The following is a 25,129-nucleotide window of genomic DNA, read 5'->3' as shown; positions in this document are numbered from 1 at the left end:
TACTTCAGCTACAGAAAGAAGGAATACAAGCTCAGTCCAAGCCAGTACCCACCATGTTGTGAAACTGATGGAAAGAGAAGTTGCTTTTGGGATAAAAGTTTGGAATTAGTAATGCAGCCAGTTTCTAAAGACAGAAAATGTCTTTAGACAAACCTGTCTAAAGACAGATTTAAGGTTTTAGTGGATTATTAAAAGCATGTGATTCCAAGTCTATGGCTTATTTTGGGGAGAACAGCCTTGAGATACTCAAAGGCCATGGAGACCACTGGAGAAGACATTTTACCTTCTTTCACACATCAGGAAGGTATCTTCCACCTCAAGCTGACATGGCTGTGTTGGTGAGAAAAAAAAATGGCCCCATTTCCAAGAATACAAGCAGCACCATGTTTTATTTTTTCTCACATAATAGATCATTTTTTCCTGTGTAGCCGGGTCTAGGAGTGGTGACTGTCTAAGCAACAATTCAAAATTTTTGAAGAGTTCTATATTTTAATTTATATTTTAATTTAGTAAGAGTGGCACGATTGATTAGGACCATCATGTGTGAAGAATCTCGCCACTTCCAGCACAACTTACCTGTGTGGATTCAGCTGACCATTAGGGTTCAGCTGACCATTAGAATTCAGCTACCAGCTGCTTGGCTTTTCCCCAGCCAGGATGAGAAAGAAAAACCTAGCAAAGTACCAGCAAGAGCCATGGATTTTTTTCTGTAGCCTTTGCTGTGGGATGCAGGATGTTTTCACATGGTGTGTGTAACGGGGAGTTCCCTGCAGAGGGATAACACCAGCATGCACAAAGTGACAACCTCTTGGTACCCTTGTAAAATTCCACCCCGTTAAAGGAAACTGGAGAGGAGATATATGGCTATTAAAGTAAAACATAACTGCCTGTCAGGGAAAAGTAGTGACAACATGCACCGAACGCTCCTCCATCTAATGCCTGTCAGCAGGAGTGGGTGGTTTTTAACACTGGTCATATTCCCCAAGAAGTGCGCTGGAATTGGCAGAGACAAGGATGGAGCTGACACGGGCAGGTTCTGTCAGCTCGGATGCGGAGGTGAGCTGTGTGCAGCCCAAAGCTGGTCCTGACAGCCGCATCCACACACGGGCACGTTCGGGAATCGGGAGCAGCAGGAGGGCAGGGCAGGGACCAGCCAGAGCTGCGCCTCCTCCCAGAGAGGCAATGGTGAGTAGCAAAAGGGAGGGGGGCAGGGAGAGAGGAGCAACAATAAAGAACAATGCCTATTATGTTTCATGTCAATGTTGCTGTCATTAGGTAGTCGGAAAGATTTCAAACAGATAAACTCCCCTTTGGTATGGCAGACTGCCTTGGCAGCCAATTTTAGGCCTTGATTTGATTGATAAACTCTTTGTGACAAGGAAGGATAAAAGAGGCCCCTGGTTTGGTACATATAAATAGGAAATTAGCTGGCAAAGTTGTCAAAGATAATTAACTCTCTGATTCTGTGTGTCTATTCAGGTTGACATGCTGAAATTATTTAGAAATGCACATGTCAACTCTCTGACAGAATTTGGTGCTGATCAGATAAACAGTTTTTGAGATGCCTGATTGTAAAATGATGTAAGAGCTTAGCTGGTGGTTTTATCATTATGCATTCTCTTAGCAGCAGCAGGTATCAAACGGCAGCACCATCCTTTAATGTGCGAGATTCAGAGATCGGGAGACAAAGTTAAGCGCTCCTTCACAGTTCTCAGCTCACTTGTTTTGTTCCTTGCCCCTAGGTTAAGCAAAATACTAATAATGTGTTAAATTCCTGGGTGTTCATCTGCTCCTCATCCTTTCCCCAGGCACGATTGGAAGTAACAAAGATAAGGGTCTATGAGATAAGAGGTCTGAGAGACGTGGCATTTTGTTACTCCTTCAGAGGAGATAAACTACTCACTGCTATAATCCCAAACTCAAAGATTGACAAGGTTAGGAAAGTGCAACGGCAAAAAGCCAGTGACTGGATGTCTTTATAGTGGCTCCTATTAAAGCAATGACAGAGAACAACAAATATATTTAGCACTGCACAGTCAGCGTCTCAGCCACTGTCCCTTGTTTACAGATGTCTGCAGTGGCTGGTGTAGCACTGTGTGTGGAGTGTGCCTTCTCAATGGGATTTGATTTCCAAGTCCCATCAATGTCCTTGGAAAAGTTTAACCTGATGTGTGTATGTACTGTACAGCACCATAGTCCTCCAGAGCAACTTTGATACCCCTTCTTGAAGATTTTCTCCATCTGAGTGTTTTTCAGCCTCCAAAACCAGCTGCTCCTTGGCAGTGGGAAGGTATGGGCACCAACATGTGTCTTGAACATGGTATCAATGGAACACAATTGGCCTTTGCTTTCCTTAAACCACCTGGAGCTTTGTGTGGCTGCACAGGCTGGTACAGGAAAGCATCTCTGCCCCAGTTCTGAGTGAGTGCTGTGGCAGCATTGAGCCAGCTCACCCTTCTACTCCCAGCTAGTTGGGATTTTTGAGCCTCTGGATTCTAAACTCACGTTGGACATTGTCTATCAAGCCTAGCAGTTTTTTGTCATGCTGGCAATCAGTCCAGCTTGTCACCCTGGGATCCAACCCCTAGGCAGGCAGCTTTGCTTGAATGCTCACCTGTCCTGAGTCCTGTCCAATGGGGTTAACTACAGAAGGAAATGGAAAGAAAATGAATGTAGAATAGATTGGCCATTGCATTTATTTAAGGAGAGAAAGGGAGCAGTGCTACAAACCACAAGACCACTAACAGGTATCTCTCACCTGGTGTGTCAGCAGTGCAAACAGCTGCCTGTACCCTGCTTGAGCTGCTGCTCTCTGAAGTACTGACTGCTGTCTGTCTCTGCCCTTTTTGTGCCTTTCCTACCATGGCTTTCAAGGCAAAGTGAGCATGGGAAATGTGAAATGTCTCTGGCACACAGAGGCCAAGATCTGGCACATTCAAATCGTGACTCCTGTGCCTCTTCACCATATCTACCTTATTATACTCAAGTCCTGGCTTTGATCATGCTGCTGCTGAGGAACTCCAGGATCTTGCAAAGACCTACCCCAAAAACATATCATGTACTTAACCTCTCACAGGATTCACAAAGGGTAGAAACAAGTTCTCTGCAAGTCAGTAGTGATGGATGTGCTACTGTCCTCGGTGTCAAAATGATAATGGCACATGCATTATTCTTCCTCAGAGCCCTACAGTTCCTTTTTATCATATTTTGCACTCATTTGTACAATGAACAATGTCTTACCTCCCATCACTTACATACCAAGAAGCTTTTTGTCTGTTTATAGATAGGGTCTCACTTGACATAACAAAATTCATGATATTATTTCCTCATCCATAAGCATTTCTGTAGTGCTCATTTCTACATTTACATTCTGCAACTATCTTGTGCAAGTAGGCACCCCAGGGGCCAGAAATTTGGCTTTAGCAGGAAGATCTTATTTTTCTCTTTTTTCCTATTCACCTTAACATGAGATTTTAAGCATTATGGAGGTCTGTGGTGGTTTATAAGGGAATAGATGCAGCTACCTATTGAAAGTGCAGGGACAGGCAAGTGCTTTTAAAAAGATATCCTAAATACAGATGCCTTTCCATTATTATATTCATCATGTCTAATTCAGCCCTCCCAGCACATGGCAGTGGGGGGTTGTTCATAAAGAAACTGATATTCTCATGTATAATGCAGCATTATCTAACCTTCCATATAGATTACTGGTTTAGGATGAATTAGTTTAGAGCTGTGTGCCCCTGTGTTGTGTGGTATCTATCTTACAATAGGTTTGTAACTTATCACAATTGAAACGAAAGGAATAAACTGGAAGGAAATGCACTTTTCTCTTGAGTGGTTCTTGTTAGAGCTTAGTTGAAATGTAGCATCTTACAGAGACTCCGTTTATACACAATTTGATGATGAAGGCTTTGCTGCAGGCAACCTGGAAACATGAAATAGGGCTTTAATCATAACACTTCCACTTTTCTCCATTGGGAGCTGTAGGTGTGCAGTGCCTTGGAATAGAAACCTGCTTTTATTTTGATGCCCAATATGGATTTATGTGCCTGAGCTGAGGTATGCAGATTTAGAAACAATGTCCCTATAAACCAGAGCTACCCAAAAGATGGATTCTCGCAGAAGGGCATGGGGCTGTGCGTGGGTGACAAGCTGACCGTGAGCCAGCTCTGTGCCTCTGCAGCATCCTGGGCTGCATGAGGAGGAGTGAGGCCATCAGGCTGAGAAGGGATTCTTCCCTCTGCTCAGTGCTGGTGAGACAAATCCAGGATTTGTGTCCAGGAAAGGGTTGGTGGTACTGCAGCCAGACCAGTGAAGGGCCACAGAGAGAAGGGCAGAAGAATCTGACACGTGGGGAGAGGCAAAGAGAGCTGAGGCTCTCTAAACTGTGGAAAAGAAGGCTGAAAAGCTATTTTGCCAGCTTGTATCAATATCAGATGGTGGAAAATGAAGGAGGTAGAGCCACTCTTCTCAGTGCTGGGCAAGCTGAAATACAGGAAATGCAGTTTAAAAACAAAGTAATTTTTCCAATATGAGGGTGTTCAAAAACTGTAATGAGTTACCCCAGGGTGTGCCTGGAGTCTCCATCACTGTGGGGGTCTCAGAACACCATTGGACATACTCCAGAGCAACCTGCTGCAGCTGACCCTTCTTGGACAGAGAGGGGTTGGACTGGGCTATCTCCAAAGGTCCCTTCCATTCCCAACTCATAGTATGGAATTGACTTTTCCACAAAACCCAGGCTTTCCTCTAAGGAGAACAGCATAGGTGGTTGTGTCCCAGGGCGGGAGCAACTTCCTCATAACTTGTTGGCAGATGCTTGACACATCTGTTTGCTTTAGACTTCCACTGAAAAGACATTTCTGTTCCTGCATCACATGTGTCAAATTCAGCTTCTGGGGAAATGTACAGATGTTCACACACAGAGAAGAAAATAACATGCCACGGGAGTATGTCATGATTGTTGATATATCTTACACTGTATTAATGAGGAAAATATGTTTCCTTTAATTAAAACATTTCGCCTGGGCTTCAGATATGTTGCGATTTTAGCAGGCTTTTACTTTTGTGTGATTAATAAACACGTTGGGTGTGTGTGAGCACAGTGATGCTCACATGCTGCTCTTTCCATCCAGCTCTAAGGATGGGCCCAATGCTGATGGCAAGGTTGTTGTGGGGAATTTTTAGGAAACTGCATGCCAATACTTCTGTTGCCTTTCATCTGCTACTTCTTTGTGTGATTTTGCTTAGGAAAATAGTTAGAGTACTTATGGAACTGTCTTAGACTTCTTATGAGTTAAAAGTGGCAGGTATCTGAAGGACAGAGAAAGTGCTATGTGTGCCATGAGGGGCTGGGGAAGCCTTGGGTATTTGGTGAAATAAAGAGGGTGAGAAAGGGGTCTCTCACTCATCTTCAATTCATCATTCTCGTGGAGCTTAAAAAGCAGTAGCTATTCTGTTTTATTTCCATATGTTGGCCATATGATCGTGCCGTCTGTGCATATTCTTTTTCCATTTCCCTGCACGTGATTTTTAGACAGAATTATGTAAATTTTGAAGGTGCAGTAAATTTTGCTGTTAGTGGGTTTGGGAGCTTGGATCTTCTCTAACAAAGTATATAAATTTTTTCTTGTCTATTTCCAGATTTCTTCACCTGTATTGAAAAATTTTCCTTTTCTATCAAATAGGACAAAATGTATGGCCTTGAATGCTATGAGCAGGCAGTCTGTGATTTTTCCTCTTCTGCCCTCACATTGTCATTTGGGAATTTTGCAGCCTCCTAATCTGCATATGGGGCCAAAAGAGTTCCAGATGTGAATAATTCAGTCTCCTGTCAGTATTATTGAGGTGCCTGCTACCTAGAAAACTCAGTGTGCCCGTGTGATATCTGACTTTCATCTGTGACAGAAGCTTTATACAAGTCTAGGGAAGCTGGTGGCCTGTTCTGGGCTCACTGAGGTATTAGAGGTAATTCCTGTACTCCCAAAAAGACAAATATTTAGGCTTTTCAGGTGACACACTTTACTAACTGTCGGCATATATATTTCCCTAAAAATGTGGACTTTTGTTACACAGATGGAACAAAAAAATCTCGGAGTTCAGGGCCCCACATCTGCTGCACAGCTGCAAAAAACACCAACTTTATCACCAGTTTTCATGATACAGGGTAAACTATGGCAAACATTGTCTTCCTAAGCAATTAGTGAAAGTTCTTGGGAATATCTCAGCAGGAATGTAGGAATGGAAAAAGGGAACAGCTATGGAAATTTTTTTACAGAAGAAGGAAAAAATGAGCCTCAGTAGCAAAAATAAGAATAGAAAATAGATTTTCCAAAGTTCTTTTAGAACACAGAATTGCAAAATCAGTGGATAAAAGACAATTTGCTGGATTTACTGATGATTTTAATAATGCATTTGATGTGGTTTCTCATGGCATTCTTGCTTGCAAAACAAGTTTACACATTGGTTAGGGTATAAACATTGTGTTGCAAGGGCTGCAAAGTGGTTGAAGAATAATTATTAACAGCAATGTGTGGTATTCTGGAGAGGTGTTTAGCAGAGGTTGGCACCAAGATGGGATTCATATTGATTCTTAGCTACTGGTAATGACCCAAAAGCAGGCTGTGCCAACAATATCTTTAGATGACAATCACCTGGGAGAGGGAGAGGACAGTGGAGCTGGCCAGGTGTGTCCAAACAGAGCTACAGAGGATGGGCATATGGACAGGAAACAGTGAACTACTGTGCAACTTGGAAAATGAGAAGCCAATACATGAGGAAAACCTCACTGTGAGGGGGAAATTGAGAAGAACATTTTGCTGACCTGAGGTGATAAATGACAGAAAATGAAATAAAAATTTGTGGTGCAATGACATGGCAATGAGAAGGTCCCAGGCAGGATGGGCAGGAGTCAGGAATTTTTGATCAGAATGATAACCTCCCTTAAGATTTGGAGCCTCAGATGAAGCTGAGTGAGAATTCAGAGAAAATCACCAAGTTTGTATGTCCATGTGTGGATGTGTTTATGTGCACCCAAGTGAGAGTGGCTCAGTTTCTGAGAACTGCTGAAACTGAGGGCATGAGGATACGACTGTGAGTAGGAATGTGAGAGGCATAAACACCATGGTGTTAGAAAAAAACAATACAGGGTTTTACTGAGGGATTGCTAGGAATAATACCAATGAAACTATCAACTGGAAAATTGAAGCAGGATATTAATGAAAACATCCTGAATGAATGAGGTCATTTAGGCTGGAACATTCTCCTTTGGGTCTTTTAAATTCAGTTTGGGGACCACACTCAGCAAGTGCTGTGGGGATGCAGCTCTGCCTTGGTCCTGGAGGGTAGGTGAGTTGAGCTGGTTTCTAGGTCATAGGAGCTTCTCAAATCTGCAGGATACTGTATTTCCTGGATTTTATTATTGGAAGCAAACCTCACATCAACCACGAATAAAAAGTCCAAATTGTCTTCGCCATTTGAGGTCACCTGAGGCCTTGCTGGGTTACGAGTTTATGGACTTTGGAGCATCTGCACCTTCAGAGGTTTGTGCCATGGATGAGGGAACAGGGTGTGCAGGGCAGTGTGGACTTCTGCAGGTGGGTCTGCTCACCCAGGGGCCTCCACCATCGCTGTGTGTAGGAGCCTCAGTCTGTGCAGACAAGGCTGAGGGCGTGTGGACAGACAGATTAATGTGAATTTGTGCGGTTCGTTGGCTGTGCAGAGCTTGAACAATCAAATCCCTTCAGTTCACTCCACTAACTGAATTGCTTATGACAAAATCACAGCTTTTTCTCCAACTCTTTTTAATCTCCATTTTGAAAAAAATTGGAAATGACATGGTAAAGTAAGACCAATTAACATTAACAATTGCAGTTTATTTGCTTCCACTGTTTTACAGCATGCAGTCTGGTAGAGCAACACGCATTGCTATTTTGGAGACATCAAAATAAATAAGTAAATAAATACATAACCCTGTGGGCTTACAGATTGAGTCAAAGAGCAGGAGATTATTCCTGGCACTCAGAAAAAAATTGTTGCCTTTGAAAACACCAGACATTGACAGTTTTGCATCAGGACAAAATTAGGATGAGGTGGAATCTCTCCATTCGTATTGTGCCAATTCAGCAGATGTTTCAGGCAATTCTGGAAGGTAAAAAGAAATGAATAGAGACTAGAAACCAGAACCAACCCCAGATCCCTTGAGACAAAGGTTACTATTCCTCCCCTGACCAACTCTCCTTCACATGTAGTGGGATAGGGTTATCTAAGCATTTATATTTGTATTTTAGTGCTGCGTAGCATTTTTATAAAGAAGAGATGCCAAAGCTTATAACAGAGAGGGTATGTGTCATTATCTCAATTTTACAGGTAAGGAAATAGAAGCACACAAAGGTGCTAAGACTTGCTGGCAAAGCACTCAGTAAACCACAGCAGAGCCAAGCACCTGACAGATGATCTTGTGTGTTTGCCTTTGGGCCGTGTCATCTGTCATCTTAATGGTACAAATATTTTGGATTTAGTCACACTGGAAAAGCAGAGGACTTAGAAAGGGGAGAAAAAAAAAAAAAAGAAACAAAACTCAAGCACTCCAGAAATTTGCCAATGAAAATAAAAATATCTAGTTTAAAAACTTCTAAGAAATAAATGTCATGTTATTGTTCTCTGTGAGGGAAATGCTCTCAATTAGAGCTTTATAAATGTGAAGCTATGGCCACCCTCATTCCACAAATTAAAACCAGCTACACTTGAGAGAAGCTCCTAAGAAGAGCTACTCAGTAAAAATACCAGTAATTATTGTAACATCTCATATTCTTTTAGCAAAACAAAATAACATAAGCTTGGAGACTGACTGACTTCTATCATAAACATTAACATGCTGTGCTTGGACCTCTGGAGATCTGTCAAAAACCAAAAGGTTTTGTCTCCACATAGGTTTCTGCTAATGGATTTTCCATGCATCCCTTGTTTCAGTTTCTCTTACCGTGTGTGGGACTCAGAAACTCATTGCTGCTCTGGGCAGTATCAGTTCCTGCTACTACCTTAAAACATCAAGGAGCTGATTGCAAGTTACATTTTTTTATTATGCTCTGTGTATTTTTAGAGGAGAAAGGAGCACTGTTTTCAACCAATTTAACTTAGTGTTGTGAGTGGAAAAAGATATCAGCCAGGGGAAAGAGCAAGTTTATCTTTCAATCTCTTACAATGTGTTTTAAGTGTGCTCCTACTAGTGAATTTCATATTCTATTTTAATTATATTTAACACTTTGATCCCCAAGCCTTGAAGAGTACTCCACTGCCCAGGTTTCTGTGCAGTCAATGAGGGGCAGGTAAAAACAAAACAAAACAAAACAAAACAAAAAACAAAAAAAGGAAAAAAAGGCAATCACTGCCCAGGGAGCTTTGACTCTTATTACAAGCATTGTCTTTGCAGGAGAGCTCACAGGCAGAGCAATCTGAAGATGGAATCATTCTGAAAAGAAGGATTAATTGCTCCACCCTTGCCTCCTTTCCAGTCTTGTTAATTTTATTGAAATTGCCTCTGATTTTCACTGAGGCCATTCTTTGCCAGCTTCAGCACACTGTGTTATGTTAAAGTTTCAGAGAGCTTTAGGAACGTTTTAAAATATTTATTTGTTATTTGTTCTATTTGTATTTAATGTTTGCTTACCTCTAACAAATAAAAAACACGGACCAGGAATATAATGAATAATGATATTGAGATTAAAAAATAAAAATTATTGGCTCTTTTCACATAATAGCATTCCCCTAACATTTTCCAGTTTTTCTTTACAGCCATATGGACTAGAAATTCAAACTTAAACAAAAGTCAACGCAAAAATAACCTAAGTTTGGGTTCTTGGGCAGTCTTTTGATTTAAGCAATACTTTAAAAAACATTAGCTGTTGCAAGGTTCCATAAAAGAAGTTGCAACAGAGTGGGGACAGTGGCTCACCTGGTCTCAATGTTGCTGCTCTCCTAAATTGGGTAGAGCTAGGACTGTGCACCAGTCTGTCATGATATAGTTTGACTTGCAATTGGGGTTTTGTTTGGTTTTTTTTAACTTTAAGGGAAATGCTTGAAGTATGGCTTTCTGTTTCTCACTGACACTGGACAGAGAGTTTCTTGGCTCTGTTTCCCTTACACAGAAGTCAGCCTCTGAATCTTTTTAAAAGCATTTTAAAAACAGCACACAGATGAAAGCAATTAAATAAGAAGCAAATGAGGAATGAGACCCTACAAATGTTGCACTTTGTAGTGCTTGTACACAAGATACATTAGAATTGTGTTTATTAGAGCAGTGTGTCACCCTTCTAGAAAGATGAGGACTGCTGAGAGCAATCCCTGAATCCACAGTGGGGCTTTAGGGCAGCCCAGAAGCTTGGAGAATTGGGCCCTGGTGCAGATAAGAAAATATGTATCTCACTTGTAATTGAGCCAGATTTTACACTGACCACAGTGTGAAACAGAGTCCCCATATCCAGGAGGGCTCCCACGAGGGATAAAAGCACAATCTCCACACTTAGTGCTCCCCAGACCACTCTGGATGATTGGATCAACCTCTCACTGCCCAAGGCTGCTTTCAAATACACATAAAAACCCCCAATCTCCCCCTAAGCTGTGAAATCACTGGCACAGGAAGGTGTTTTGGTAAAAGTTTCAGGTGGAAGAGGCCTGAGTTCCCACAGCTACTGCCTTGTCTTTTTTTTTTTTTTTTCCCATTTGGGTTCTGACTGTTTAGTTCTTACTAGTTGGTATAGTTTTGTGATTACTGCTGGTTACTCTCAATCTCTATTTCTGCCTGCATACCGTGTGTTCTGCCTTAGAATACCCAAAGTATTTGCAGTATGCAGAATGCTGTATATTCTTGAAAAATTACACAGCACTCTGTTTTTTTGTGAAGTCTTTAGCCTGAGATTGTCACCTGCCACAAATAGAGAATAATACCAAGATAAGCCCTAGTTAGTTAATGCCACATAATCAAATATCACAGGTATTTTCATAGCATATTAAGGGTAGATCTTGCCAATCATATTTTTGTCTGGATTTTCTTACCCTGTGAAAAACCTCATTACAAGAATTAAAGCTTCAACTGGCACATGTGCTAATCTATGTAAACAGGAATGCAAGAACATGATCTTTGCTACTGATACATTTGCATATTTTTACTGATGTAGAAAAAGGTTTTATTCTGTGAACACAGCACCAGTTCCAAGAGAATTGTAGGTGGTATCAGAAAGGTATTTGAATATATTCCTAAATAGTATTGCTTTGATGAAGTGCAAAATATTTCCAGTATTTGTTTGTCATCATTGTCAGTAGATATGCACCTGGCTTCTGGTGCTCCAAGAGGAAAGCTGCTCTACCTCTTTTTCTTTTACTCCCCTTTTTAAATTTTTTGCTTTATTTGTTTTTGCCATTTTTAATGCCATTCTGCAATAACAAACAATGAGTTTCTCTTTAGCCATCCAAGCACAGCACTGTGGCACCCCACTCGCTGCTGCCTGGCGATGTGAAAAGAACAAAAGCCAATAAGCAGTGATGACAACCATGTAATCCAGTGTTTCTCAGCTCTCTATCTCAGGGAAAAAGCTGCCTTCCAGTGCCACTCCAGCACAGGTGAATGTCTACTCCTGTCTGAGGCTCAGCAGGAGGCAGAGATACTGCCAGGATGACTCTTTCACTCTGCTTTTTACCTGTAGTTGTGCTCAGGCCCTGCAGTGCACTGATATGCTGAAGAGTGTTAGTATCACATCAGAATATCAGTCCTTTTCCTAATAGTATTCCCTGGTCAGAGAAGTGCCAGGATTGCTTTGTGGAGAGAGCAAGCAAGGCAGATGTGTTGCTTAGGCTGCTGGGAATGTGGTTTTTCCCAGTTTTCTTGTGGTCATTTACTCTTCAGGGCAGAGCACAAGCCTGCCAAGCACTTGTTCTCAGTTGTGAAAAATCTCAGATGCAGGAGGAACAGTTTTAAATTGAGTCAAGAGAATGGACCAGGGTTTAATGCAGAGACCTTCTTGATTATTTGGAAGGCATTAATTACTTCTTCATATTTTTTTTCTTAAAATACCTAATTTCTCAGGACAGCTGACTGTTTAAGTGTTGAATTTCTCAAGGGATGCTGCGTAGAGAGGAAACAGAGATCAGATAATTTCCTATACAGCCCATGCTACTCAATGGAATTTAAAACACCAAGTTTCAATGGGATTTCAAATTTTCAAAAAGGGGATGTTGGTATCCTTTTTGGCCAGCCCAAAAACAGTTTTCCTATTTAGAAGTGAAGCCACATGACCCAAGAACAGCATGGCTCTGCACCATCAGAGCAGCAAGATGATGTGCAAGTGTATCTAAAGGGTGGTACTAAGAGATCTTTGGTTCTTTGTACAAGCAGTACTGAGGTTGCTCTATTCCCATCAAAAAAGAACAAGGTGACTATTTTGAAAATGGTTTTTCTTTAGGGTAGAGGTAGCTCATAATCTACAAAGGTACTGTCCATGACTATTCCCAAGTGTGTTTCTTGCTTTCCCTGAGAGCAAAAAAGTTGATTTAATTGGAGAAAATAAGGGGAAGGTTTCATAACCAGCGTGTCTCCATTGTTTTTGTTTCCCCCAGAGACTGAAGTTACAGGCTTCCTGCTGCAGGAAACTGGCAGCAGCAGTTCTGATTTTCTTGGGAGACACTTCAAATTTCCACTTATTTCAGTGCCTCTACTACTGGTGAAGTGTTTCATTGTACATGATTCTCTGCTGCCATTGCAGAGAATGCCTGCCTTTGCATTAATCTTATTGTTTCCAAATTTCTTTTGTTCTCGTAATCAGCATAGACCTTGAAGTGCAGCCCTCAGCCAACATCTCTAAATGACATAAATAGAAGTGTAGGCACCTGGTCTTTGAAAGAATGATGCTGTTTCTTCCTGTAGGTCTAATTTTAATAGCTGATGCATTGATCTATAGGAAAAAGGGTCCCAGACAGTAACTGTGAGGTCAAAGCTGCTGGAGGGAGTAGTTGAGAGAAAGATGTGGCACCTTAGATCGAGACTTGGAGTGCAGAGAAGTCTCAAGCTCCTCTCTGTTCTTTGAGTTGCTGAATTGCTGTTAGGTCTAACAGTTCTCCTTTGTATCAGCCTATAAATACAGCTGTGTCTACTGGATTTTGCCCAAGGGCTCAAACATCATGGTTTGCTAAATTTTAATCATGCTTGTGTTTGCCTTTGAGTGGAGTTCACATGTCCTGTAGAGCCCTTAATCCTCAGTTTGCCATCCCAGGCAAAATGCCCAGTCTCAGCTGAGGCCTTCCTAGCAAACTGCTCTGACTCCATTGACTCTTTGCTGTGTCCTCTAATGCATTTTATGGGCCTGGTATGAGCTCTGCTGCAGATCTGCACTCCTTAGACCAGCAATACATGGTGCTGTTGATACCCTTCATTAAGAAATATCATATAAGCATTCTGTCAAGCAATTGAAATTTCATCCATCTCTCCTGGTGATATTAAAAAAAAAAAGTATCTCTGTATCAATGTGCAGGCACACTGACAGCTGGAAAATATTTTAGCACAACTGCATGGAAACTCTGGTTTTTACTCTAAGAGGTTTGAAGAGCACGTTGTAATTACTGCTTGACTCCTCTGTGTATAGTGTTGCAAGGTTACTCCCTCTTTTAAAAACCAAATTAACTGTGTAGTTTGCATCCAATTTCTGCATGCAATTGCCATGATTACGGGTGCAGTTCACATAACTGCACATAGAATCTGTCAGAGTTGTCCGTTCGGATATGTGAAGTGGAAAGGCTGTTGTCTTTTGCATGTATTGGTTTGGCAGCTGATTTGCAAATCTGTCCCTGCTTGTGGTTTGCTTTCCAGAGCAAAGTACTTGTTTCAATTTAAATAAGTGGCATCTCTCAGTCTTTCCTTAAAATTGACAATTATAGACTGGGTGCGTTCATATGACAAAGATGTATCTTCTCCTAAAACAAATTGTTCAGAGGATTTTCATTTGTTGTTTCTTTTTTCCCTTCCTTTGTTGTGTGGTAGTACAAAGGAATCAACTACATAGTTTTTCAGGAAACAAAGACTTCAAAAATATCCTATGAGCAGCACTTTATTCCTGTGTAGTTCTATCCACAAAACACTTCTTGAAATATTGCAGATAAGGATTTTAAGATTTGCATGTCCTAAAAGCAGTACATGGAAACTTCCTTCACAGTGTGTTTTCAAGTTAAAATAGTGCTCTGATGAAAATACAAAACTTTATGATGTGCACAAGCCCAGGATCTGTCTCTGAAAACAGCAATTATGAGGACTATCACTTTTGAATCTGTTGAAGAATCAAACCAAACCAGCCAACAATATTTTATAGTTTCCATTCGGTTTTGCCTTTATATTATAATTTAACAGCTTTGGGCCACAGCAGAAATTAGAATCCCTCAAAACATGAAATATGAGTAAGAAGAGAGAGCTTTCACCTTGATGACATCTGAAACACACGTGTGAGGGGGATCTGTGTCTCAGAGAGAGACAGTGACATCACCAACATCATCACCAAGGACATTGTACAAAGTCAACGCTGGAGATCAGGTCTTCTGGCTCTCAGTCTTTTGCTCTTAACATTGGGCCAATAAAAGATGTTGTTCCCTATTTGTTATTATGTATTTACTTTTATATTCCTCTCTCTCTTTTCCAAGTTTTTCCCAAAAACTTTGGAAACTATTGATTTTTGAGTTCCCTAGGAAACCTTCTCACATCCTTTTAAATACCAGCACCTTTTGTGCTCACATCCTTTGGCCTATGCAAGCCCTCTTTGTCTTCATCTAAAGCTCCAGGGGGAAATGCTATTTATCTTTATTTCCTTGGTTTTTCTTTCTCTTAGAAAAGCTGACCAAATTGTTCAGATTTCCTTTATCCTAAGATAAAGAATGGCTTTGGATACTTCTGAAGCTCTAGATCTTGGGAATATTGGTAGTGACGTTAGAGGAGGCAGAATTTGAATTCCCTTGTGGAAGTAGCCTCAGATAGGGGTCCATCACTGACTTAGCTACAAAACTGCAGAATTACCCTATATCTGCTGATGCTGCTTAAGCAGCACTGGAAAAATAGTGTATCTGTTGAAATAATGTATCTGGAAGGAATTCTTTTGGGTCCATTGAGTCATTGCCCAGTTGGGCAGTCAGGGAAGACCTCACTGCTGTTATTGCTATTTGAAAGGAGGTTGTAGTAAAATGGGACTCATTCTCTTCTGCCAGGACTCAGATGAAAGCATGGAAAGAAATAGCCTTAAGTTGCACCCAAAAACTGAAAGAGCAGTTAGGCATTGGAATAAGTTGCCCATAGAGGTGTTGGAGTCACTATCTATGGAAATAATCAAGAAGTGTATGGATATGGCACCTGGGGATGTGATTTAGGCATGATTACTGTGGTGCTGAATTAATGATCTTGAAGGTCTTTTCCAACCTTGTTGTTTCTGTGCTACACCAAAATTTTCACACAGTCTCTTCTAATATATCACCTTCCTCAGAACTGAAGACGTGAGAGGTCAGCGTGGGAATTGCTTTTCAGAGACCTCCTTGTTTTGCTGTGAGACCCTGCTGATTTGCAAGTCCATTGGACACTCAGATGGACCTGGCAATATTGCTTTTATGACAATCTTTTAACTCTTCTCTCCCAAAGACAGGGATTCAGAGTGCCTGGACACCCTAACACAGCCTTGCTGGGTCATGCAATGAAACTCAAAAACTGGATTTCACCTCCTTCATTCAGCACAGCTACCACAGGTCATCGACTTGCAAAAAAGGGCTGTTGAGGAAAGACAAAATGAGCTCATGGCAATGCCATGTCTCAGAAATTACTGTATGACTATTTTCTTGGTTGCTAAAACAAGGCACAAAGCCTCCGAAGAAAATATTTATTAAGCCACAGATGGCAAAGCTGAGCCTCTGATTTCCCTAAATCCTTAAGAGGATTGTGATACAGCTTATAGGAGCATCTTAGTGGCTGGATGCTCAGCTTCTTATTAGATATGTCATCCATCTATACACCCACAGTGACTTGAGGAGAGACAGTGTTTGCATTCCAGCTTTGCTAATTGCACACCTTAAATCAGGGTAACAGATAACTACTTTTTCTTTGTTTTTTGTGTGCATGCAGTGCTGGGCTTCTGAGTACAATGCAGCAATCCCATTTTGTATGTCTGATTTTAGATATGCTGTATCTATCTTCTTGATTTTAGTTACAAAACTGGGAGAAAGCTGTAACAGAAAGGTGAATGATCAGGGTAGTCATACCTTTGTTTTGAACAAAGCATAGAAAAGCACAGGAAAAGTGCAGATAAGTACAGAAAAATAAAGGAAAAGATGTAATTACTTTTATTGATGTGTCTTTTTTTGAGATGCTGTTTTACTTGCTCCTTTGTTGTTCCCTATGTTCCCTGAAATGCCTGGCTCTTGTTCTCCTGCTCTTACTCATCTTTATTTCCTCATATTTTACAGTTGAAGAGAGATGAGAACTGAAAATGTGTTTGGAAGAGATCACAGTAATCTGTGTCCAGTCTTGGCACAGGCTATTTACAATTCCTGTCTCAGTTGTCTTCATTACATTGTCTTACACACTGCTGGGATTCTCCTGGTTCCTAGTGCTGCTGGTGATGGTGGTTTCTCAGCAAAATATGCTCAGTCCAGACAGCTGACAGTATACCATAATTCTGTTGAAAGTTCCCTCATTCAGATAATTATTTTTCTAGAAAATCCAGAGCAGTTTTTCTGGTAAAGAATGTGAAGAGATGACAGTAAATGCGATTTTTAAGGGGAAAGCCAGGGCCATAGATTTTCCTGATTGTCCATTTCTAGATGAGGGTAACTTGCACATTTCCTGAATGACAGAAAACATGAGCCAAAGTATGGGGGTGCAGGAGAGATGTACAGCAGTCCTGTGATGCCACCTAAGTGAGCAGAAACAAATCTCCTCTGCTGCTGGACCACATTTCTCAGGTTAGTCTCAGTGCAGATCTTGTTTCCCATCCATATCTTGCTGAGAGAGAGTTTTTGGGCTAAGTGCTGCGTGGAAAAAGGCTTGGAAGTTTGGCCATATTAGCCATCTTGCCTTACTTAGTTTCTTCTTTAGTAGCTTTAGGGAAATGAAACTTTGTATATTGCTTGACAAGATTAATTGGATTTTAAGAAAGTAACAGTTGAGTTTACATTAATGTTATCTTCCTGTCAAATTAAGAGATTCCAAAGTGCTGCAGCACCCAGATCCAAGGAAGAGAGTCACTTTGTAAGCACTCATGCACTAGATTTTGACAAGTTGCAGTTAATTTTTGAACTTCACTTTTTGCAACAGATTCTCAGAAGAATTTTTGTGATATCCACTGAAAATTACAAGCAGCACATTATAGTGGCTGTGCTCTTGTTTCTTCTGTATTCTGGGGACATTAAAAAACTAAACTAAATGCAAAGACTTAGCATAGTATGGTTGTTGTGCTCCAGAAGAGACCTAGGGACAGTCCAGCATGGATGCAGGGTGAATGGTAAGGAAAATAAGGTCTTGGGTTGCAATGGGAGAGAAGTGAGCAGCATAAATATAAATGGAGAATTCACTGAGTATATTCAGTTTTCAACTGCCACATTAATAAACCAAACAGTAACAGCGACTGTGAAATGTAATCATAAATATCTGAAATAAAGTCAGCTAGGATAAAAATCAGATATGCTGTAAAGTATATGGAACTGTGATTTTTCCACTCCATTATGGAGTGGAAACCTACCAAATTTGTTACTATGACAGAGGAAACATTAGAACAAATAATAGTTTTTCCTTACTGACTTACCAGGCTTCCTAATTCATGCAAAACACAATAATATAAAGGGAAGATTTTTGAGTTTTGAATTTAAGAATACATTTAGTTTTTTTTAAATTTCAGAAAATCCACTGGAAAGTGGCTCTAACTGTCCAGCCTTGAGTATTAGCTGAAATACATTGACTGTCAGGAGAAAAAAGAAAGCACTGCTTATTTTTGAATAGCAAAAGAATGTTATGGTTTCTGGTTAGCTCTGAACAAGCCATCAAGGATGAGTTTTTCCTTAATAGCATGACTGATTATGTCAGAGCAAATACCCTGTGCAGGACAGAGATCATGTGTGATACATAGAACCATGCAATTACCTCGGGGTCCTGCTCTGCCGACCTGGGCCACTTGTCCAGCTGAAGGGCAGGACTGCTAAAGCTGTGGAATTATTAAAGCTTGGCTGGATTCTGATTGCAAACCTGTTCTGTTGGGTAATTTGCACTGTAGAAAAACCTGTGAATATTTATTGGTGATTGCAAAGTTCTGCAATCTGTAGGAGGATTCCTAAATTACTGCTTTTCAACCTCATTCCTTTTCTGTAGGGTAGTTTGGGGGCAGCTGTGTTCCAGAAGAGTCAGGTGAAACTGGAGTGCACACAGGGAAGGTTTTGTGTCTGGCAAAGGTGTCTTTGGGGTTTGCTCAAGACTTTCCTCCCTAATTAAATGGGTGTCTTCCTTGACTTTGATCTTATGAGTCATTCATCTAGAAACTACTTACATTCTGCAAGACATCCCTGAATAAGTCTCTCAATTTATTTATATCTCTAAGATGATTTAACACTAAGTTAATGATTTAGGGACCTATCTGATTCCCAGGAAAGCCAGTCAGAGGCTGTCCCCATCTAACCAACTGGGTACAATACCTACTTACATTTAAATACCGTTTGCATTTCTACAAAAGAATTTATATTGCTTGCTGATACCCTGGATGCAGAGCTTTTTATAGATTACTACCCCATAAATTGTTAATCCTTACTTTTTAAGTTATCTTTCATTAGAAATGGAACAAAAACCAAAGTTACAAGTACAGACCTGAACCCTTCACATTTTGAGATGTTCCAGATTCGGGTACCTTGAACATAAACTTCATTCTTTGGATTTAGACTAAACAGAAAATAAGCCTATTTTCAGGTTCCAATTTGAACATATGGTAAATTCTTAGGAAATTATTTGGCCTGATGGGTTTGTGACACTGGAAGAAGGTTGAAATCAGAAAAGGTAATTTCCTTGCTCTCTACTGAAAAGCAGTAAAAATGATTTGTTGCTGATATTTTAGGGAGATTTGTTTCTAGAGACAGCAGGGAAAAGCTAATTCAGCTAGAAAGTCTTCCTGTTTTCCAGGACAAATCTGTCTGTTTTTCCTGTTACATTGTCATTGCCTTCTGCAGATGGGGAATTAGTAGCCAAGGAGCTGCTGAGAAATTCTGTGTTAGATTTTAGAAATCTAAGGCATGGAAAATTCATTCTTGACTTGGGAGCTGCTGGTTTATACAACCTCTGGTGGCACATGCCTGCTTCATGAGAGGATCTGCTAAGATGCTTTGGGAAATTCAGGAGCTGAGCAGCAGCACTCTGGCTGTGGGTGTCACTGAAGCATCCAGTTCCTCAGGAGCTGCCTCTCAGGAGGGAGCTGAGCTGGGCTCTGGGTGAGCACCAGGACAGCAGAGATAATAAATAATTAGAGAAAGGCGTGGGGGGGAATGTCTCGCTCGCACCGAGGACAGCACGGAGCCTCACCACCCACGAGGCATCACTGGGATGATGACTTAATTGAAAAGAGTTGCTCAAGCATGTACCAGGCCTGGCACAGAGTTAGAAACTTCTGCTTGAGGTAATGTTTTAACAAGTTGTTTTCTTTTTTCTGTTGTCACCTGAACCAGAAGATTCAGGTGCCTGCTTATTGCGTCGCTACACCTCGGGTTATGCACCAAGCCTGGTTTTTTTTCTTTCCTTTGTTTTGTTTCCTAACTGGTTGCATTCATGTGCTCAGGCCTCTTCAGCATTTCAGATCCCAAGTGAAACAAGAAATGGGAGGATGCAGAACAAAGCCACCATAAGTACACAGGTGAGAGGTGGAGTGTTCTACTTCATTCCAGAGAACGGGAATCATATCTGGTCAGTCAAGCTTTTATTCCAGCTCCAACTTTTATAGAAAAAATTTACAGAAAAAATAAACATTCAAACTTAGACTCCTAAATCTAAATTATGTGGGCTGATTTATAATAAGAATTTAAAGTCCAGCTCTTTCTTATTGATTGTAATTTAAGGTTAAATGAAAAAAAGCAATATTAATTTCAATTATACACACCAAAGTAAAGAGGAAAAATGACCTACCTTGCCTGACAATTCCTTCCCTTTCCACCCCTGCCTCTCTATCTTTCCTCCAGGAAAGCAAATTGCAGCATATCTGGAAGAATAACTAGATTAAGTTATTTTGGATAAAGAGGAGAAAACCAATTCCTGTATCAAGTCTCTTCAAACAACACTGAAGTTCCTAAGTATTGAATGGGCTGTAACTTGAGTGTTTTGGGTGATGTGCACTGTGGCTCTCTCTGGTGATCTGGGTGCTTGCAGACAGAAAAAAAAAATTACTCTTCTGCAGCTACTCTATTGCTGGTCTGGTGTGGTCTGGCTTTGCACAAGGACTGGTGACTGAGGAGAGGGCTGGTGATTTTGTACCACCTTCACTTTCTGGGGGACTTCAGATCAGACTCCTGACAGCTCATGACTTGTGAAGTCCACAGGGAAGAGAATATTTTATGTCATTGTTTGTGGAGGCAAGTGAATAAAAGTTGTGGGAAACAGTCCAAAAGAAATTGGGGATCGTAATCAGATTCCCTGAGTTGTGAAATGAGGTGGCAACCAGGCTCCAATATCTCTGTTCACAATCTGTGCCACTTCCAGACCTGCTCTTACCCTGCCAGGGCAATAAAAGACACATTCTTCTCTTCCTGATGTCATCACAACTGATGCTGCCTCTCTCCTAATCACCTGTGTGTGCATTTAATGAAAGATAAATTTGGAACTTTGTGAAAACACCACTTAGAGCACAGCAGAGTTTATAATGGTGACAGATATGCACAGGTGACCTCTGTCAGAGAGTGAACATCTGTCTTTTCTTAACACTGCTCTAAGAGGAGATGATCAGCTGTCCCAGTCAGCACAGCCTGTACCATGCACACTCAGGTGCTGGCATTGACAGAGATCCAGGTGATCTGGGCCCCTGGAGTGTTGCTGTGCTTTCTGTGTGGGGAAAGAGAAGAAAAAGTTCAAAGCAAATATCCTGTTGTCCCTCATCCACAGCTTGTCCAGAATGAACTCCCAGATTTGTTTCTTTATGAAAGCACCCAACAGTGTTTAATTTCAATGACCTGGCAGCCTAATGCCCACCAGGCTGGCTCCCAGGTAGAGGTTAACATCAGCCTAACCCCCTCAGCCCTAATCACTTTTGGGAAAGTTAAGCTCTGCTGAAGGTTTCTGGTGTCTGCAGCCATCCAATAAACCCCACTAAGCACAGGGACTGCAGGAGTCTGCAGCCCCTTGTGTGTTAAAGCTGCAAAATTTCTGGGCACAGTCCAGTTGGATGTAAACAGCATTCCTCTACTGGGGTGCCAAACGATACCTTCCTCCCTGCTGGGCCTCAAGATGTAGCCAAAACTTGTTTACTCTGTAATTTAGAGTTCATTGTAATCTAAATAGGGATTTTTGCAATGCAAATAGGGCTGTGCAGAATGTAATACATTTTATTTATCACTACTGTTAATTATGACTATATAGCTTATCACTCATCACATAGCTTGGATTGCAAAACACAATGTTTCAAACACACTTTAACTCTCAGATCATGATCAGTAAAGCGAATATATTATACTTTTAATATGCACTTTCCCCCACAGTATTTTACAATAGCCTGCATAAACTCCTTTTTACAGAAAAGGTTTCCAAGAAATGAAAAAAAGAAATATCTTGACTCATGTGTAAAGGTAGTTTCTGATTGCATAAAATGGGCAAAAAAAGTGTCCTTTTATTTGGCTTCCTGGAGTGTCCAGTTGTCCTGGCTGTTACACATGTATGAGGGAGTCTGCTATTAACCCCAAAATTCTGAGTATTAGAAGATGAGCCGATAATGATCTAATGCTAAGATAAATAATTGCAGTTGAGCATGTCTAGAACAGTTTGATGGACTCAGTGCTCTTTAAAGGTGCTGAAACTAGAAGTGGAGTGCAGAGGCTAAGGAACAATATTCAGTGAAGGAAAAGTCTCCTCTCTCCTTGGCCTGTAGGAGGTGATCTAGGTTTGCTTCCTCTCTAATTTACACCTGTCATAAACTAATAATCATGCTCAATAAAAAATGAAATTAAAATACTGCCCAGTGAAGAGGGATGAAGTGGTTAATGTTTGTTACGTGCCCTGATGCTGAACCTTGACATTCTGACAACACCCACCATTCTCGAGGTGCCATTGCAGATAAATGATTCCCTCCATCAGAGATAAAGTGCTGCATACTTCACTGTGGTCCATGAGATACCATGACCCTTATGCCTCAAGAAGGCACAAATCTTTTATTAGCTGATTGCTGTTCTAAGTTAATGTAGTTAGGCTAGGTCTAAGAAGCCTGATTCTGTGAGTTTTACTAAACTCTCCAGCTCTTCCTGTACCACACTGCGTTTCAGAGGACAGTACAGCTGGGAGCAGGTCACCCAGAGGGAGCTGGAGCCTCCATCTGTCCAACAAGGCTTTCAGGACCTGGCCAGGCAGAGCCAAGTTTGAGTTACCTTTGGCAATATCCCTGTGCAGGGAGGAAGGTGGATCTGGATGGCAGCTACAGATTTCATCCAGTTTCTGCATCTCCTTTCAGCTCCCCAACCCCTGTAAGTCCCTGATAAGTGCTGGGGTGTTGTATGTCTCACACAGCACTCATCACCCTCTTATTGGAGGTGATGGTTGGTCCTGCAAGGACTGCAAAAGTGGGGATGTGGCAGGAGATCCCAGTGCCTCAGGCATCTGTCTAAGTTCCATCCAGCCCATGCACCTGGATTCCTTCCCACAATAAATGAGCAGGAGGGTTAAGTTGTGATGTGCTGCTGGATTTTGGCCTAAAATGGTATTGAGGGTATGGCTGGAGAAGATGAGTAGATTGAGTGGATGCTATATCTTCTATGCCCCAGTTCCTAAAAGTGCTGCTGATTTTAGTTGAATTTTGCCACAATAAATTCTTTTTCATCAATAAATGTATTGGTGAGACTGGCCACCATAAGTGAGTGCAGTGCTGGAGGGAGATGCAGAAATCAATGCAGATATTTGGCAAACTGGAATATCTGACAGTGTTGGAATTAACAAAGCTGGTTTAGCATTTCCCCTGCCAGTATCCACTCCTGTAAATAGGAATTTATTTTTTGTTGATGTAATTGCAATCAGCAAAATGTTTTGTAGAGCAAGAAGTTCTCTTTACAGTTCTCTGATACCTGAAATTCAGAGTGGACGTGACATATTGTTCTGCTTTGAGTTTCATTTAATTTGAGCATTATGATAATGCTGAAATAACAGGAGAGTGGTAGCAAGTACTCTACATTTGAATATATTATCTTAGGTCTCACCAGCTGCAGAAGTTGCATTTACATAGACAGATGGTAGTGTAAGAGCCACCACTACTGACTGTTCCACAACGTTAAGTAGTTTTTCAGTCTGTGTAAGAGGCAGTGCTTGTGTTTGGAGTACTAGCAGCAACCTATTTTGTTTATTCTTATATAATCAAAAACCCCAATAACTCCAAAAACAGCAGTCACTGTGGAGTAGCTAATGTAAAGATGGAAGCAGTAAAACTGTCATGTTTGAAAATGCTGTTTGGGAGCTTCCACAATTTATTTTCTGAATGATTAGGGAGGCTGTCACAATGTGAAAGACTTGGAAGTAAGCTGTCCAACGTTTGAAGGTACATGGCTTGTCACAAGAGCAGTTACACTGCAGCTAAATCCTTGGTGAGGTAAACAGCTGTCAGCTCTCAATTAAATAAGGATCACTCCATGGCTTTGCCCTGCCTCTGAGATAAGAGAGCATTGTTGTTTCCATGCCAGAGCATCTACCTGTGCACAGAGCTGCTCAGCAGATTGCTGGTACCACTTGTTTCCAATGCACAAAGTGCTGAATATTGCCAGGAAAGAAAAAGCCTGACACTTCTTCCTCTGCCTGAGGTGCATGCTGTACAAGGGTCAGGAAAATCCCTCCTGGCTGAAGTGCAGGGACCAGCCCAGCTCACACACCCTGGCCCAGGTGTGTCGGGCACTGATGGTGCCTCTGTCTCAGGGATACTACTGGTCATGGCAGCACCAAGCAGCACTTTCATGCTCGTGTTTGAAAAGGGATTGCCTTGTTTTGCTCTGTGCTTTGCCTTCTTGCTATGTAATGTACCTAATGTAGTCATGAATATAAAAAAAATATATGCTACCATGTACATGTGCACAGAGTAGTCTGGATTAAAGCAAATTGAACAAGCTTTACAGTATTTTCTCCAAGAAACCAATTAAAAAGATGTGCTTTCCATCACAAACGTTATCAACCCAAAAATCTTACTTTATATTCCCAGGACCGATCATTAATAGTATTTCAATGAAAATTTGATTATAGTAATCCTAACGTGTTTAGTGCAAGCCCTGCAGAGCCTTTTATTTTTTTGTAACTGGATGAAAATAATACCATCGTCAAAAAAGTTTTAAAAAAATGTATTTGATATTGAGATAATTTAAACTAATTTCAGCAGAGACTACATACTACGGGCAAATGTTTTCTATAAAGCTGCTCTTTCTGAACACCAGCATTTATGAAAGTCACATCCACTAAATCTGTGGGTCTGTCTCGTGAATGTTTTATCTAATTCCAGTGTTGCTAGCACGTCAGAGGGTTGTGCTTTTTGGGATGTTTCCAGTTGTCTGGTAGAAATCCAATTGCTTATTCATGGATAAAATCTGATTGAGATGGAAGATACTGCAATGAGTGGAATTACCTTTTGGCTTTGATGAGCTGGTCTAAAACTGGAGAGAGAAGCAAAATTCTATTATATATAATTTTTTTTCTCTCCAGTTTTATTTATTTAATTTCCCTCCCCTCCATCCTTGCAGTTTCCTCTGGGCAATTGGCAAATCCATGAATGCCGTTAATGTTTCTCCTTGGCTGAACTTTAAATGTGTATTTCTGAACATAACCTCCCTATCTTGCACCTCCCTGAAATGCCCTGATCCTGTTGGCTCAAGGATTGTACTTGTTCTTGGAATATCCCAAAGGAAATCCCATCACTTTTCT

General features: G+C 41.0%; 1 long non-coding RNA gene across 3 annotated transcripts in view; it reads left to right on the top strand.

Annotated features, from left to right (window-relative positions):
* Positions 1-25,129, top strand: part of LOC110476338 (uncharacterized) — a 302,398-nt gene that overhangs the window by 273,746 nt on the left and 3,523 nt on the right. The window contains exon 1 of one of the 3 annotated variants that reach the window (XR_004148757.2): positions 20,239-20,331. The exons of the other annotated variants lie outside the window; for them this stretch is intronic. This is a non-coding gene — a long non-coding RNA (uncharacterized LOC110476338). Of the gene's footprint in view, positions 1-20,238; positions 20,332-25,129 lie in introns of those variants that run through there. 3 annotated transcript variants of the gene reach the window in all.

Source organism: Lonchura striata, chromosome 13 (assembly GCF_046129695.1).
Source record: "Lonchura striata isolate bLonStr1 chromosome 13, bLonStr1.mat, whole genome shotgun sequence".
Lineage (NCBI taxonomy): Eukaryota > Metazoa > Chordata > Aves > Passeriformes > Estrildidae > Lonchura > Lonchura striata.
Note: the sequence above shows the minus strand (reverse complement) of the source record. Positions and strands in the feature narration are given on the sequence as shown.